The following is an 18803-nucleotide window of genomic DNA, read 5'->3' as shown; positions in this document are numbered from 1 at the left end:
AAGAACTTCAGCACAACCTTTGTGGGACTCTTACCTCCTACTCACATGATTAAATTCTCATCTAATTGCCATTTGGCTGCCCAAGGTTTTCTAAAACTTAGCTTGTATTCTATATATGGCGTTATGGCAAATATTGTCTACTCTGACAAGAAACCTCACTGAACAGTAATTAATTGTATGCCTTTCTACCCTCATCCTAGCTCCTGGAGGGTGAAAACAGTAAAATACGGGAATCATTTTTATATCATTCACGCTTAAAACAGGACTTAGCATCTAATAGGTCCTCAATAAATATTTGTTCACTCCCTTAAGAATGTCTTCATTATCACACCTTTTTTCCTACCAATACGAATTCTTTCCTATCAATGCATTTGTTCGTAATAGAGCTCCTGCCTCCATGACTTCATTGTATTTAATAATACCTCAATTCTTGTGTGTCTGGCAGCAAATTTTAACCTTTTTGAGTTAACCAAACTCTTTGAGCTACTCATCACTCATTTACTTTTATCAAGTTCCCAATCTACTTTCTCAATTTCAACAAATATTGATCAATGTCTTTAAAATATCATGCAAAGTTTTATTCAAGTTTGAAAACCGCACAACCACTGCCATCTGTAGCAACCCTCTGCAATAGGAATATAATGAGAGCCACAAGTACAAGCCAGATGTGTACTTTTAATTTTTCTACTAGCTATATTAACAAAGTAAAAAGAAACAGGTAAAATTAAGTAATATATTTTAACCACATATATGTAAAATATTATCATTTTGACATGTGTTCAACATAGAAATTATTAATGAGATATTTTACATTCTTTTTTTCTTATTAAGCCTTCCAAATCTGGAGTGTGTTTTAGGCTTGCAGTGCATTCAATTTGGACTAGCCACACTCCGAGTGTCAATGGCCGCATGTGGCTAGTGACTACTGTATTGGACAGCACAGATCTACAAAATTACCTTTTTATAAAAGAGAGGTGTACATAGAACTCTCATACAAAATAGTCTAGAATGAATGTGCTATTAAGTTAAAACGATAAAACATGGGGCCCGGGGAGAGCTCAATTCTAAGAGGAAGGATAGAAGTAGGCTTCTTTGGATCTACTTTAACTCTCTTCCCTTCCTAAACATTGCATCCTCTCATCTCACTGGCCACCTCCTCCTTCGTCCAATGACTGTGCACATCTATGCATCTATGCCAGCAGTTCGGTGTTTTGTAGAACTATACATAAATGGATACCTTTATGTGAGGATGAGGCTATATGTAAATGAATGAGATGACCGTGCAGCTTATATAAACACTGTGATTAGAATATACTGAAGGTCCAAAAGCAAAGTAAAAAAGAAGGGGCTGTGATTGGCAGAGTGTGCTCTTTTCCTAGTCAAGTACTAAAACGTAAGTGCAGGCAATGAGTAAGATAAAGACATGAACCTAGTTTAAAGGAAAGCCAAGTAATTCTGCTTTTCTCGCTCATAGGAAAAAGAATTGGTAGAAATTAATGATAGTGTTTTCACAGCACCTGCTATGCAAAGGTCTCCTAGCTCTTGATTCTCAGGACTGGGTATGAATTTAGAATGTAGAATTTAGAACTACAAGGATTCATGAAAATATTCCCCATGCTTGGCAGAGGTTTTTCTAAGGTTACAATTTTCTATCCAGCACAGACTAGCATGAGGAGATACAAACAAAAGAAACAGAGTGTCTATGTAAGGATCAGATGTAAATTAAATGATAAAAGACTGGGGGAAAACGCCTGGAAACAACGCTGAAGGTATATGTAAAGCATTAGCCTGGGCAGAATACATCCACAGAGCAGCCCAGATGAGAACTGTGTTGATGGTTGGGGAATTGATTTGATTGAGAAGAGGAGCGAGTGATTGAGAAGGAGGAACTCAAGAACGAAACATAACACATCCTAAACAGCCTTAAGAGAGTGGAACAGGAAAGAAAATAAGTAGCTTTACATGAAATTAATCAACACAAAGCAAATAAATGGCAGTGAGGGAGAAATGAAACACAAGTGAGGAGCCTGGACTCTCAGACTTTACACACATCCTAAATCCACCAGCACTAGTTGGTTATTTGTTCTCTCTGAGCCTCAATATCCTCATCTGAAATGTGGGGCTCATAATAGCGTCCACTCAGTGAGGATTAAATGACTCTGTAGTGTGTTTAGCACAAAGCCTAGCACATGCTAAATCAATGCATTTTAGTCACAATTGTTAGAAGGTTTGGGGGCACAAAGTTTGGAGTTTGATAACAAGGGCAATTGAGTACTGTTGGGAAGTATCTGACAAGTTTCCTTTAATGGAAAAAAACCTAAAAGATCTTATTTTTATTCCCATTTGATAAAAGAGACTAAAAATGAGGAGTACAACTTAAAATGTGGTGGCCCTCTAAACAAAAGGTTGGCAGAGGGGCTGGCCCAGTGGCGTAGTGGCTAAGTTTGCACACTCCACTTCGGCAGCCCGGGGTTTGCCAGTTTGAATCCTGAGTGCAGACCTACATGGCTCATCAAGCCATGCTGTAGTGGCATCCCACATAGAAGACCTAGAAGGACTTACAACTAGGATATACAACTATGTGCTGGGGCTTTGGGGAGGGAAAAAAAAAGAGAAAGATTGGCAACAGATGTTAGCTCAGGGCCAATCTTCCTCACTAAGAAGCAAAAAAATAAAAGGTTGGTAGAACCTAGGACAAAGTGGTACATAAACAAAAGGAAAGTGGTGCAGGCAAGGCATATTTTCCATCAATAATCTGAGAACTTATAATGAATGAGGTATGAGAAGAACAAAGAGAAAATTGTACTCCTAGTTTACCAGAAAACTCACTAGTTGTGTCACTTTTGGAAGATCCCTTAACCCCTTCAAGCTTCAGTTCCCTCACCTCTAAAATGGGGATAATATTCATAGAAATGTTATGAGGATGAAGTGAGCTATTATTTGTCAAGCACTTAGAATAGTGACTGGCACATGGTAAGTGCTCTGGAAGCACGTGTTAGACAAAATTGAAAACAAACACGATATTTAAAAAGCTCTTTAAGCATTGACTTTTACTCTTCCATACGTTATATTTTTCATTCCAAAAAGCAACACTGAGGCAGTACTACTCCCATTTTAGGAGGAGGGGAGAGTCTTGAAGGCATGGTCAGAGTCACACAGGACGTGTTGGAGGCAGGAGCCACATCCAGGCCTCTCACCCAGGCCTGGGCTCTTTCCACTACCATTGTTGCCTCCAATGCCATGAGCCTGAAAATTGGCGACAGTGACATTGTAATGATACTGAGAAGTTGGGAAGAGCTAGTGGTACACTGATTTGTCTTCAGAACTCTTGTTACTTAGGTTTTTAGAATCTAACTATCAGAAAATCATTAGAAGTGTGTAGACAACGGATTGGTTTCTGGGGCTCCTTGCTGCAGACTGCGGGTCAATTTTTACATATGGTCCAGCCATTGTCTGCATATTCGGTCTCTCAAAAGTCATCTAGTTGAAATCCTAATGCAAATATTTAATCCCTGACCATTGTGCAGCATAACAGAGAACCCCAAAATACAAGATGGCCTATTCTATTCTGAGACAGCTTTCTATGTTTCGATCTTTCTAGTGGGTAGTATTTACAAAAGTGTTCCTACTAGTCATTTCCACTACTTGGTACTAGTTCTGTGTTCTGAAGGATAATAAAACCCTCAGAATGTACACGCAACTCTCTGATGGCCTCCCCTCAGCAGATATATCTTACATTAAAAACATATATAGCCTTTGAATTCACACAGAACCGTCCTGATGTCACAGCCTAATCTTGCTATTTTTACATCTCAGGGATAATCTTCTGTTCTGCCCATGTATCTTACAGCAAATACACAGCCTCCACGAGACTGGGTTAAAGGCGAAAGTAGATTACAACAGCAGGACAAGATTATTTCACCTGTTTCTAATTTGGGGAAAATATCTCAGAGAAACATTACTTTAATCTGCACTAGTCCCCAAAATGCCACCCCAGACAGGTACATAGGATTTTCATAAAATTCCAATTCATGAGTCAGCATTTCTTAACTTTCCTTCATAGCAGACACGCTACTCCCTCCCTCTCCCCGACCCCAAACAGAGTGACAGAAAATTTATTTGCTCTTCTTAAGGAGATTTATTGCTTCTCTCTCCTTCTAATGGCTCCCACAGGAAGAACTAAAGCAATGTCAGAGAAAGACAGACAGACACGTGGCTCTTTGAGCTTGTCCTTCTTGGCACTGGTGAAGGAAGAGGTGGTCTCCTCCAAGTTTTTTCTACCTAATTGGATGTAGTGGAGAAAGGGAACAATGAAAGTCAGAGGAAAGCTAGCAGGCCCTGCATCCCCCCAGACTGTGTCCTCCTCCTAACCTTTGCTGTAGGAACACCACACTCACCTTCTCTCATCTGGCCTCCTGCATTGGAAGGCAGTTCTTACTTAGTAGAATAGATCATTTTCCCTTATGTGCTATTACCTTATACTTCAACCTCAAACATTTTAGTTAAGACTTTTTCTGCCCATCTTAAGTGGATTACAGAAGTAAACATCTTATTTCATGCATAAGACAAAATAAGACTATACATTCAACATTACCTTCTACTAAATAATATTCACACACAAAAATCCATATTTGTAAATGATATTTCCATCATGACCCTGAACCATGTGTGTGATACTTACAAAATGTCGTGAGATCACTGGACTTGAGTCAAAGTGGGAGGGCAAGACAGATCTCAAGCAAATGAGAATTTCTCTGATCTCCCACCACCCTAGCCTTACCACAAGGAGGAAAAGGGAAGCCTCAGCCATCGAGCAGATAAAAACTATATGGAGCACATAAAAAGTGTATGGAGCAAATTTTGCCATGAAGGGGAAATCCTGCCAGCCTCTCCGCTCTGACCAGAGAGAGTTAAACTTTTGTTAGATTTATTCAACAAACATACAAATAATTAAACTAAGTAATAATCGCTGAGGAGAAAAAACAATAAGGCAGGATAATGGACAGAAAGGAACACACAAAATATGATTTTTCATGCCCTGCCTGTGGCAGAGACGGCCAGCTTTCTACCAATGATTTCTTGGTGTTGAGTTGTTTCTTAAAATTTTTGAGGTTGAAGTATAAGTTAAGAGTACTTTTACCCAGCCAGGGCCCTTTGTATTTAAATAGGATCATTTGACTGGTCCTCACCAATGAAATGTGAGCCAAAGTGAGTTCCTTCTAGGCTGAAGTGATTCAAAAGCAAGTGTGTGTTCCCTGCCACTCTTTCCCCACCTGCTGGTTGAAACTGTAGGACTCTAAGTTTGCAGGAAAATGGAAGAGCCATGGGATGGAATAACCCTGAGTTACTGAATCACTGCCTAGAAAGCCATCCAGAAACATCTGATTTGGACTTTGGAATACTGAATTGCTGGCTCTGCTATCACTTACCCAAATACCACTGTGAGGAGCTTTGGTTTCTGAAAACTCAATTTTGATGGAAATTCATGAAGGACTTCAGGCTTTACCTCTGATTAATGCTTTCCTCTGCAGAATTATTACCAGAGTCAGAGAGGAATTCCGTGATCCTTGGGAATAGGCAGGGCCTCATAGCATTTTCAACCTATAACCTATGGGCAAGAGCAACTGATACCAAAACCAGGCCTTATTGAAGAGCCAAACCCTGAGGGAATCCCATGTTTCTTGGTCACGGTTGTACTGCTGGCCCCTTCTCTTCCTTTAAATCCTAGGTATACTCACTCATGATCTCTCTCAATTCCTGTTTCCCCACTTGCCTAAGGTCTTCCCTCTTCCCAAATCTCTCCATGTCCTCCAGTTGAGTTGCATCTGTGCTGCTCCCATAGCAGTTATTGCCCACATTACAGGAGGCAGAGAATAAAACAGAGAGTAGCACCAATGAGATGGGAGGAGTAGAAAGAGGCCAGATCACATTGCGTCTTATAGGCCATGGTAATGACTTTCGTCTTTACCCTTGGAAGAAAATGGAAGCCACTGAAGGACATTAAGAATAAGGATGATACGATCTGTTTTGCTTTTTTAAAAGATCACTTTTGCTGCGGGATGGAGAACAAGTTAAAGAAGGCCAGTTAGAAGGTGTGGCGATAATCCTGTCAAGAGATGATGTGGCCTAAATCAGAGCATGGCAAAGGGACTGATGAAAAATAGACTTGTGGTAAGGACCAAATACAAGGAAGGAAGAGATGTCAACAGGGATGCCTGGATGCTAATGGAGATGGGGACACTTTCCAAAGAATGGACTGGAGGGGGACACTTGCTCCATTGTTTTCATAATGCTTGTTTTGGTTTTTTTATTTCAGTCATCCTTAAGCAATTGTTCTAAAGGGTACTCCCCCACACACATACACACACAGTGCTACATGTAAACTGTAGTAAACCAATTGTAGGACTCCCCTGTTACTCCTTTTCTGCTCAGTTACCTGCTCCCCAACAGATCCTCAAGAAGCTCAAGACTCACAAGTTTTCTTTAATTCTGATGTCAGTGGCCAGAAACATCACCACATATAGCTTAGGCCTGAGGTTCTCCACCAGCTGGTACCTTCACTCACACATTTTCCTATAGATAGTCCTGCCATGCAAGCTTTACCCACTACCGCTTCCTCAGCTGCGCCTATCTGTGCCACAAAGGCCTTGACCCTTCACCCTTCAGATGACGCTTCCCTGACATTCTCTGGGCTGTACAGTTTTCATTGCTTCTCTCCTTCCACTTGTCCTTAGGCTGCAAGGGTGACTCTTCACAGCTCCAAACCCCACCACTGCCACCAACTGCAGAAACAACAAGAATTCACTTTACTTCCTCTTTCTCAAAAGAACCAAAATCCATTCGTGCTCACCATGTTGCAGCCACCCTTCCATCCTCTGTTCTTGGTTCCCAGGCAGCTTATTTCCTTCATGTCGCTGGCGCAGACTCAACCTTTCTTACTTTTTCTCTGGAATCTCCACTCTTTAGCAGATGTTAACTGAAGGAGAAAGAGAAAGTAATATTTTTTCTCCCTTGGAAGTTTGCCTCAAATCAATCAATTTGCCATATTTAACATTCCAGCTTTGTGCATATGCTAATAAATCATTAAAATTCACGTGGATCCTAACAGTGTTGGATTTTCTTTCTTTTCCTGTGTTTCATAATTTCTACCCAATTGTGTAAACTGTAATGTTCCAAGGGACAGTAATCACCAGCAGAAATCTGCATTGTATACAGGTCTAAACAGAGGAATCTCAAGTTAAAAATCTCCATCATTTGTTATATACTTTTGGCCTTGAGTAGTTCACAATTCTGTTTCTCTTTTTCTAAATGGAGTATTGACTAACTTCAGAATGCTGTTACATGTGGTCGAACACAGTAACAAAATATACCTCCCAAAATGCCCAGAGGTCCTGAAAGATCATAAAGAAGTTAGGGACTTGGGAGATTATAAGAGCCAAGCTCTTCTCTATGTAAAGTTCCTTAAAGATTTAGCTCTTATTTGCATACTTTGGGTGTCAAGGGACCTACTAACTGTGAGGTAGACAGTCCTAACGTTGGTTGGTTTGTTCTTGGGAAAACCTTCTTTTACTGAAGTGATATGAATGCTCCTATTACTTCCACCTCTAGATTCCTCAGAACATCGAAAAATTTATTTCCATTTCTAAATAATAGCCTTCAACTCTTTGCACACAGTTGAGTGTCCGTAAAGTCTTTTCTTCTTCAGACAGCATCTGCAGTGACCCCAACTCTCCCTCAGAGGCCTGGTCTTACCAATCCCTCCCTCATCTGCCCAGGCTCACTTCACCCCCACTGGAAGGCCTTCCACCTCCTCTCTCCTCATCTCACCATGATGGACTCCAGATTAGCAATGCACCTGTGGCACCCAGGTTCCAACACAGGCCAGGAGACATGGTCAAACACTAGAAAGCCAAGGGTCTCATAAAACCATCCTTGACCTAAGTTGAGTCTTCTTAGTTTTTTAACTTGTGGTCCACTAAAACCCAAAGGCATTTTTGACATTTTGCTGTGAAGTTAAGACTTCTCCATTATACTCTTGTTAGTCTTAGACTAACCACTGGACTTTAAACTTATTCTCATTGCATTACAAACTAGTGATTCCTGCCTAGTACTATCTTTGAATTCTTTTTTGCCATTTGAAATATTAGCCATTGTTCCCATCTCTCAACCATGTTTTCCATTATCCAAGTCAAGTATCAAAATAATAAACAGGATAGGGTAAAAGGCAAAATGCCATAACAAAACTTAAGCACTTAAATATGTGAAATAAAAATGTTAAATCTCATTAAATCGTGCATCAAAAATTAAAATTAATCAAAAATTAAAATTCCAAATGTACTTCATGACGTAAATTTTGAGGTGAATTTGCTGCCTGCATATAAGAGGATAAAATTATTATAATAGGATTAGAGATATTAGACTGCAATTTTTTAAAAAATTTACTATTATTGACTACAGAAAAGCTAAAGGACAAGGGATGTACTGACATCCTTATGGGAAGCATTTATTGTGCTATGAAAGGAAAATTTAAGGAAATTTAAGATGCACTCCTCTGTAACTCTTTCCATATAATAGGCTTACTTAGACCTTCGCTGGCATAGATGCCTGGACTAATGAAATATATAACTCAGTTTGATATGAGTCTACTAACAATTTCAATCAGTGTTGCAAGTTTGAATATATGTAAAGACTTCTAGCCATACTTCTCAATTCAGTAATCTCAAAGAACCTTCAAAATGATGATACAAAAATCAAGTAGCAAAAGAAAACCAATTTGCTTCAGCAATTTAATGTCTTTGAGTATATGTTTTGCAGATAAATATGTGTGTATGCATTCAGTCTGGAGAGATATATATAGGATTGCTTAACTGTAACGCTTTTAGCAGTAAATCCGTGACCTAATTATTGCTATAAATTCATTACCAAAGCTTTTCCCTTTCCCACAGCAAGCTAAAATATAGACCTTGCACCATTACAAATTCTAACTGCAGCCAACTACATCCATAATTATAATCAGTTGCAGTAAACTCTCACTTTGCATTAGGCATAATTAACCATGTGATAAATAATCAGTATAATAGCATTTAATGTGCTGTGATAGCATTTCTAAACTATTCATGAGAATTCTGGAAAATAGAATATACTTTGATTCTAACCATCAATGCTTTTAACCATTTCGTGTTTGAAGTTTCATACCTGTGCCTTGTTAGAGAAATTTTAGTATATCCACCCCAAAATTAAAAATTGGGGGGCTAGCCCAGTGGTGTAGTGGTTAAGTTCGTGCACTCTGCTTCGGTGGCCCAGAGTTCACAGGTTCGGATCCCAGGTGCGGACCTAGCACTGCTCGCCAAGCCATGCTGTGGCAACATCCCACATAAAATAGAGGAAGATAGGCACAGATGTTAGCTCAGCAACAATCTTCCTCAAGCAAAAAGAGGAAGATCGGCAACGGGTGTTAGCTCAGGGCCAACTTCCTCACAAAAATAAAAAATAAAAAATTGGATATGCTTAAGGACATCTTCATGTATGTTATAACAAAAAAATTCTCTACTTTCACTAAAATACTATCTAATTTAATAAATTTTAATAGTAAATTGCATCCTTACGAATACAGCCACTTCCTAAATTTTTAAGCATTCCCAGAGTGGCCAAGATTTTCTTGGCATATTAGAGGGTATAAATTAGTTAGTAACAACTTTTAATTGATGCGTTTGCATTTCAAAAAAGATCTCATGCCTGATTTATTTCAATAATAAGAATAATAATAGGAAGAAGATGAGGAAGAGGAAGAAGATCTCTGCTCTATCCTTGTAAGGAATGAAATACATGTCTATGCCATGGAAGAATATTTTTATTCTAGCACATAACATTTTTTATTTTCACCGCTAACATTGTCCTTCTTTTTATTTCTATGACAACAAGATCAATTAGGAAAAATATCAAAGAGTATTTCTGAATTTCAAGCTCTTTGTTTAGTTTTAATGTCATTAAATGACAAAATAATAATAGTACCTATTACAATTCCATGTCTCTATTTTACTAGACACTCTATGACAATAAACCCTATGGAACTGCTAAAATGAATTGATTGCACTGTAATTTTGTTTGGCATGTAATAGTGCTTATAAGATACATCCTGGAGGCCTGCCCAGTGGCATAGTAGTTGGGTTCAGCATGCTCCACTTCGAGCACCTGGGTTCACAGGTTTGGATCCCAGGCACAGACCTACACCACTCATCAAGCACACTGTGGCAGTGACCCATATACAAAATAAAGGAAGATTGGCACAGATGTTAGCTTAGGGCCAATCTTCTTCACCAAAAAAACAAGTGGATCCTAGCTAGGATTTAGAAATGTTTTTCCTCTGGGTGAATCCTTACAATGTTTGCTCTAGTGAGCTTCGACATATATATTCATTACAAACATGATTATACATTACATTTAATTATTAATCTCTTGTTTTCCTTCTTTGTCCCACAAAACTTTTGACTGGTAATCACTCTGGCTCAGTTTACTATTTCCATCTTTAAAGGCTACTCTTAATTAACTCTTAGTTAACCTAATTAACTCAGAGTTGCTATGTGAATGCTCTCTCATGTTTTCTATGCAATCACTTTGTGTTCAATTACCCAAAATTAGTAAAGAAGATAGTCTCAGGATTGTTTCCATTTTGTGTTTGCAACATCCAAAAAGAAATTTACAGGGTAATTAAGAGACTCTCTTTACCTGTCTTTAAAAGGCTTTTTAACTCTTAACTAATAATGCAAGCTGTTGCCCTTCACAAGAGAAATGCAAGTTACCAGAGCTTGGTCAATGAGGGATTCTTCTAGAAGAGCTGCTGGAGTTAGCATAATCCACTCACATTTCCTCACCATTATGGACAAATGTGGATGGAATTTTGGGTGGATAAGTATAAAATAATGCCGTGAAGTCAACCAGCTTCTCATGAAGTTTAGTCTGTAACCTTGTACTTATTATACATGCTCTAATTGACTCACCTACCTGTCCACAAAGAACAAAGTAGGTGTCATCAAGAAGTTTCTTTCCCCTTTATATACAACAAAGGTGAGCATGGATCTAGCCAAACTTCATTTGTTACTGTTTATAAATGGTAATGCTGATATGAAAACAAAAAATAAAGAAAATAAACAATTAAGGAAACTACATAAAAATACTATTAAAAATTTTTAGTCTCAAAGAAATAGCATATACCTCTGGAACTCCCAAGAGTATTAGAATGGGAAGGGGATGAGAATGGAAATGAAATATTCTGTGAGAAAAGGTCCCTCATCTGATGTCCTTACAGCAGTCCCCAAATATTCATTTCTGTCAGAGACGCAGGAACATAGGTCATTTATTGGTTGTGGCCAAGCCCTGTGCTACAGATATAAATGTGAATAATATATGGTCTCTGCTCTAACAAGACTCACATTTCAATTAGGGAAACAAACTAAAGTAAATAAGTAACTACAAGACCATGTGATAACTGCTAGAGGTATGCCATGGAGGAAGCGATGGTTAGAAGACAAGAAAGAATAGTCAGATAAAAAATGGAGTAAGGGGTTCTAAACTGAGAGACAAGCATATGCTAACACACAAGAGCATGTGCCTAACAGCCTGATCCATCCGGGAGAGCAGCAGAGAGTTTCACGAGACCAGAGTGCTACAAGTCTGTGACCATGTGATGAGAAGTAATGTGGGGAAGAAGGCCATGGATGAAGTTGCAGGTATGCAAACCCCATGGTGACCTCCAGTGAGTCTACTATTTATTTTCTATCCATCACTCTATTCCTACTCTCCCTTTTCTCCTTATTTGCCCAGCTTAGATACTGTGAGCTATCAACATAATCACTGATCACGAACACGTCCAGTCGCTTGCCCCTTTCTTTCTGTGCCATATCCCCATGGCAAAATCCAAACCCTGCTTAACCCCACTCCTCTTCCTTCTCCATGGCTGCATCAGAGCAGCTGAACCTTTAGCTGGAGGAGAAAAACACAACACAATCTTATTAGCAATTATAACCATGCAGACTTGCCTTGCTTTACATTTTTGACTATCTCAGCAATGCATTTAGCTTTTACAAGATAGTTTGCTCTTCTCCTCAACAACTTGACTATTTCACACCTTCCTTCTCCTCCAACATCCACCAGCTCCTCACCCATCTCCCTTATTTCAGTGAGAAAATAAGAGAAATCGAAAGAGCATTATGCCATTTCCCACCACCCATTTATTCCAGTTTACATACATCTGTGCCTATAATCTCCCTTCTCTCATAAAACTGGATCAACAACAACTGCTCTTCTCTAAAGTCAACTCTTCCATCTGTACTCTGGCTGCGTCCTCTCCTGCCAACACAAGCTGAAGCACAAGCTTGTGAAACCATCCTCGTTCACTCTCTCCTATATCAATTTTTCCCTTTTTACTAACTCTTTCCCATCTAAATTTAAACCTGCTGTAATATATCCCATCTTTAAATTATTCTCCCTTAACCCGATGCCCCTCTCCAGCTGCTATATTGTCTTATATATGAGACATTATTTCTATTGTCTGTATTTCTTACTATAGCAAAACTCCTTGAATATTGCTTATATGTGCCCTCTCCACTTCCTTACCTGTCATTCTCTTAGTAACCCACTTAACAAGGTTTCCTCTCCGCCTCTCTACTGAAACTGCTCTTGTCTCCATCTCCAACCATCTGCATTTTGCCAAAAAAATAATCAATTCTTGATTCTCATCTTATTTGATCTCTTAAAAAACTTCTCTTCTTAAATCACATTCTTTGTTGGACTTTAAGAACACGGTATTCCCTTGGTTTTTCCTCTGCCTCACTGGCCACTTCTTTATAGTCCTCTCTGCTGGTTTGTCTTTCACTTCTGACCTTGGTGCCTCATGGCCCTGTCATATGCTAGAAATGCAACGATAACAGCCTAAAGAGTTCAAGAGAAGATATAGTTGGAAGATATGGTATTTTAAATTTACACTATGTAATCCTAAGAAGTAAATTTAACATGACTAAAAAATGGAGGATGATTGTTAACATTTTCCTGCATTCTCTGAGTAACACTTGCATTTGTGGTGATCATCAACAAAGCACAGTAAGAACTTTAACAGGGTCTTTGGAAACCAGTATTCACAGGGTCTACAGAGGGTGATGCAGGAAGGTCAGCAATGATTAACCAGCATTAAATAAATAGTAGGAGGGAGCTGCAGGCAAAGGCAAGAAGACAAATTTAGTTTCAATACAAGCAGGATCCCAAGAGCCATGGCATTTTGAGTAATAACAGCATTGCTACCTTTTAATTTTTGATAAGGCTTTTTTTATTGAGATAATATTGGCTTATAACATTGCAAATTTCAGGTGTACATTATTATATTTCAGTTTCTGTATAGACTGCATCATGTTCATCACCAATAGTCTAGTTTTTATCCATCACCATCCATATGTTATTGCTACCTTTTTCTCATGGTAGGTGTAGTAGTCAGGATAATGTACTTCAAAAATTCATTTCCACCTGGAACCTTACAATGCAACCTATGTGGAAATAGGGTCTTTAGAGATGTAATTAGTTAAGATAAGGTCACACTAGATTAGGGCCCTATATCCAATGACTGGTGCCCTTTTAAAAAGAGGAGAAGATACACAAAGAAAAAAAGGCTATGTAAATATAGAAGCAGAGATGGAAGTGATGCAGCTACAAGCCAGGGAACAGCAAGGATTTCCAGGAGCAGCAGAAGCTAGGAAGAGGCAAGGAGAGAGTCTTCCCGGAGCCTGCAGAGGGACCACGGCCCTGCCAACACCTTGCTTTCAGACTTATAGCCTCCAGACCTCTGAGAGAATAAATGCCATTGTATTAAACCACTCAGTTTGTGGCAATTTGTTATGGCAGCCTCAGGAAATTAATACAGTAGGAAATAGAAATTAGCCAGAGATGGGACAGTGGACAATAAAGAACACAAGGAGATGGTTCCTGAACCTCAACAGGATGAGATGGTACCTAAACACTATGGAAGAATCGACGCATACACTTCCTGGACAATAAACTAAGAACTAACTACTTCTTTTCGACTCATTATTCTAAATCTTCATCAATAAATCATTATACCTGTTACAGACCCATGAATTTTGTAATACGTTTTTTAACCAAATTTTTTCTATACACAGGGATCCCACAAAAATTTGTGTCCAGGGCCCTCCTCACAGTAGATGTGGCCCTGTTACTCTTCACCTACATAGCTTTCTTGGTTCCTCTCCCTTTTTTCCCCTCACACCATATGTGCTAGTGTGCCTGAGATAGTCCCAGTTTGTACGTGTCCTGGCATAATTATTAAAAATGTCCCCTTCCATGCTCAAAAGGATCCCACTTTACATGATACAGTTACAAGTCTTTCCAATTATACCATCAGCGCATCTTATTGGCCCTATTTTTTTTTTTTTTTACAAAGTTCCCTATTTTGACCACTCTCCACCACCCTGCATTGAGTCTTTATAATAGCATCCAAACTCATCTCCCTGCTTCCATTCTTGTCTCCCTGCATCCTCCCAGCCCCCTCCCCACACAATCTATTCTCCAAAAGCACCATCAGAGCCATCTTGAGGTGTAAATCAGTTTATGTCACTCTGCTAAAGAAAACACAGAAATAAAAATAAAGAAAACAAAGCCCTACAATTCCTTCTTATTGCACATAGAATAAAATCAAAAGCCTGGAATACCTGACCTCTGATTCTTCTCATGCCTTCCTCCTTCTCCTTGTTCTGGTTTATACTCAGACACCACATCCTCAGACATACCTTCCCTGATGACCTTCGTCCAAATCGTCTCCTTCCAACCCTGTCACTCTCTAGTTCTGAATTTTCTATGTGTTCTTTACAACACTTACCACTCCCTGAGTCTGTGCTATAGTCTGTATATTTATTTTATCCCAGTCTGTCTTCCCCATGAGAATGTAAGTTTAATGAGAGCAAGGACTGTGTCTCCACTGTAACTGCAGTATCTAGAAGGATGCCTGGAGCACAGTAAGCACTCAGTATTTACTGTATATGTTAAAGTAGCTGTTTCACAGTGTACCATGAAGGATACGTATAATATAGAGACACAGCTGAGGAGCAATTAACTCCAAAAGCTACAGGCAAGTGCAACCTGCATGTGATTTCCCAGATTAACATTCCTGAAACACCAGTAAACTCATCATTCCACTATTCAAAAAATCGTTAGAATCTTTATATTATCAGAGAATAAATTCCAAACTCACTAGCATAGTATCCAAACTTATCTTCAGTCTGCCCCTACTTTATTCTCTCCCACTTTAAGTTTTCATCTCTAATTTTTTGCTCTCTACTTAAAACATTTCAGCCTCACTCATATTTTTTCATCCATCTGGAACATCTTCTTCCACCCCTTCTTCCACCCCCCGCCTTCCTTGCAAACTTCTTTCTACATATCTAATTCCAATTCATCCTTCAAGGTGAGGTCCGAGCTTTCTGCTGCTCTACCATGTAGCCTCGGATATCCCTGGAGCTCCTTTGGCCTTCTTCTCTTCTCAGCAAGAGGGTTTCTTATCATCTACATCATCCATTTAGTATTTGCCACTTCTTTTCATAAACCGTTAGTTACTTTTTCTGTTTCATGACATTCCTGTTCAACTAAGCGTAGATTAGTTGGGAAGACAAATACTTACATCGTGTCAGTCACAGAATTGACGTTATAATAAATACCAACAAATTATTCTCGATTGACTAATAAGCAGACAGATACTCTGTATGAAAATGATGCTGTGACTCACATTGAAGAGCAAGCTCATCTACTGAGGGCTATTTTCGAGTCAAGTTGACTTATATCTCAGTTGGTTTAGGTAGAATGAAATTAGATTAGAAATTTACATTTCTTGACATAAAGAGACTAAGAGTCAAAGGATCTTTTTCTCAAATAAAAAGTATAAATATGTAATATTTACAGTAAATGGCAGAGAAAATGGAGAAGAACATTCCTTCTTAGACCTCTTTTCCTAAAAGACAGGAAATAGAACTACAAACTTTTCTGGCAAGTTGTTCACCAGGCTACGAAAACTTGCTCATTAGTTCTTTTTCTTCCTGTCTTTAATTTTTAAAGTAGGTTTAAAACATCAAGATGTTGGTCCTCAGCCAACAGGAAAATCAGTCCTCAACTCTGCATGCTGGTTGAACTCTGAAGAAGCCAAGGAATACCGCTTTGAATTTTCAGGTTGCTTTTGCGTGCCAAGAGCTCCTGCGAGAAGCTTCTCCAGAAGGAGAGCAGATGCGACATTCATATGTTTCCCTGATGTTCATTTCCCTGAACTTGATTTCATTTATTCTTTTTACTCTTTTATAAAGGAGAGCAGTGTTCTTGGCTCAAAATATTATTTTTTTACTTTGCATAAATTTGCATAATGAGGCATTAACTCAAAATATGGATAATAAAATCACATAAATTTATTAGTCAACCTACAGTGATTTCATTCAAGTTCAACACGTGTGAGTGTTACACATATAAAATGCCTACAACTTTTAAATTAATCACGACCTTGATCAAGAAGAGGTAAGAATATTGCTGAAGAGCACTGCTTAATAATCCTATGGGAGAGGCCCTGGAGTTATTCTGCTTTTACTAAATAACTCTACAAGAAACTGGCTGGGGCCCTCAAAGTTCACCCCTTCTGTGAAGGCATTTTATTAATCTTTGTATCCCTAGGACCTAGCATTGTTTCCATGAAACAGTCAAATGATCACTTCTCTTTCCATTTGAAATTCTTCAGTTTCCCCCCTAGCCCATAAATCAGTTTTTCTGAAAGTGTGGTCTACTGATCTCCTCCATCAGAATTATCTGCAGACTCTAGACCAAGGCTACTGAGTCAGTTTCTGACAATAGGATCTACAACTCTGAATTTCTAACAAGCTTCCTGAATAATTCTCAATCACATGAAGTTTGAGACCCATTCTTATACGTGCATACACACACATATCACATAACATACACATCTCTTACTCTAAGAAAAATACCCTAAGCAGATGTCAAAAAGCAAGACTTTTCTATCGTTTGTATCAGTTACTAAAAGGAACGATTTTTTACCTGGGGGAAGGAGGGACCTATTTACTAGGTAAATAATGGAAAATGGTAACACCTTTTAAAAAAATATGCTTTGCATTTGCCATTCATTGGCAAGTGGGTCTTATGGAGAATCAGGACCCATCATGTTCTCTGTAATCCTCCCACACTGCCATCTGGAAGTGTAACATATTTTAGCCACATGATTCCTTCAGTCTTCAAGAGGCCTATCATTTGGAGATGATTGAAAATATACAAAGAAGAAAACTCTATAACGTCAAATATTTTAAGGTGGTAGAAATTAATAAAGTACTAAAGACCACATTTGAACCAAATACATGCATTAATGTGTTAAAGGGCACAGACTTTTCCTACTCTCTTTACATTATGAAGAAATTTCTCAAGTCCAGTTGTCCTTGTTGCTGTTTTTGTTTTTATGTGTTGTTTTTCATAGCCATTCTACATAAACTCTCTTTCCTGTGCTAGAATGGTCTATGTGAATGCTGGTTGAAAGGCTTGTATCAAATAAGTAATTTTCATGTCGACAGATGTTGTGCTGGTTTTCTGCTTGCTTTGCTGTCAGTCATTAAAGTATCTGGAATTGCTAGAAGGCCAATCAGCAATTTTTTGACAAATGTCAAGTAATTAAATGATTACAGCTCTAGCTAACTTTTCAAAAAAAATTAATAAAGCCCTTGTCAAGTGGATGAACTCGTGCAATTTTCTTTCCTAACTGCCCAGAAGTGTTTCTAATAATGAGGAAGCTTTTGCTGAGAGAAAGGCTCTTAATGATGAGATGTAGAATGCTCTAACCCAGCACTCTCTAAATTAGAAAATAGGAAACATCTAGTACATTAAAAGAAGTATACTACCCAAAGACTTGGGGCGACAGAGAAATCAGAAGGCTATTCTATCAATTTGTTCCAAAGAACAAAAAAATTCCTTTGTATTCAAAAACAATACACATCTGCCCCTTTGTGCTCTTTGAGTTGGTTTTCCAGTAATAGTTATTAGGTCATATGGATTTATCCACACTCTCTAGCTTGTTTCCCCTCACTTCCCCTCACCGTTGGTAAAGGACTCTATGGGCCATTGCCAAGATATCAGAAATGAGACTGAGCCTAAAGCAAAGAATGGTTGTTTTCCATATCACCATCATCACCATCATCGAATGTGGAAAGAAAAGTAGCAACAGTATTAAATATATTGTTGAAAAAAATATAGTTTCTGGTTATTTAATAATTGCAATAATAGCAACAATAATAATGGTTAGCCATTTTTGAGTGTCAAGAAATGTTCTAAGGGGCTGGCACAGTGGTGCAGCAGTTAAGTTTGCACATTCCACTTTGGCAGCCCGGGGTTCGCTGGTTCGGATCCCAGGTGCGGACATGGCACCGCTTGGCAAGCCATGCTGTGGTAGGCGTCCCACATATAAAGTAGAGAAAGATGAGCATGGATGTTAGCTCAGGGCCAGTCTTCCTCAGCAAAAAGAGGAGGATTGGCAGCAGATGTTAGCTCAGGACTAATCTTCCTCAAAAAAAAAAAAAGGAAATGTTCCAAGACTTCTAAAAATATCAATACTTACTTAATCCTCATAATTTCATGAGTTAAGAAATATCATTATCTCCATCTTAGAGAGGAAAACTGAGGCACAAAGAAGTTACATATTTTGCCCAAGGTCATATAGCTGGTAAATATCAGAGCCAGTATTCAAAACAGGCAGGCTAGCTTCAGAGCCCACT

The 18803-nt window shown here is 38.7% G+C and overlaps 1 long non-coding RNA gene across 1 annotated transcript in view; it reads right to left on the bottom strand.

Moving 5' to 3' along the window:
- LOC139083525 (uncharacterized) overlaps positions 1 to 18803 on the bottom strand; it is a 330299-nt gene that overhangs the window by 149796 nt on the left and 161700 nt on the right. Inside the window, exon 5 of the long non-coding RNA XR_011540326.1 lies at positions 6851 to 6976. This is a non-coding gene — a long non-coding RNA (uncharacterized lncRNA). The remainder of the gene's footprint in view (positions 1 to 6850; positions 6977 to 18803) is intronic.

Source organism: Equus przewalskii, chromosome 5 (genome assembly GCF_037783145.1).
Source record: "Equus przewalskii isolate Varuska chromosome 5, EquPr2, whole genome shotgun sequence".
Classification (NCBI taxonomy): domain Eukaryota; kingdom Metazoa; phylum Chordata; class Mammalia; order Perissodactyla; family Equidae; genus Equus; species Equus przewalskii.
Note: the sequence above shows the minus strand (reverse complement) of the source record. Positions and strands in the feature narration are given on the sequence as shown.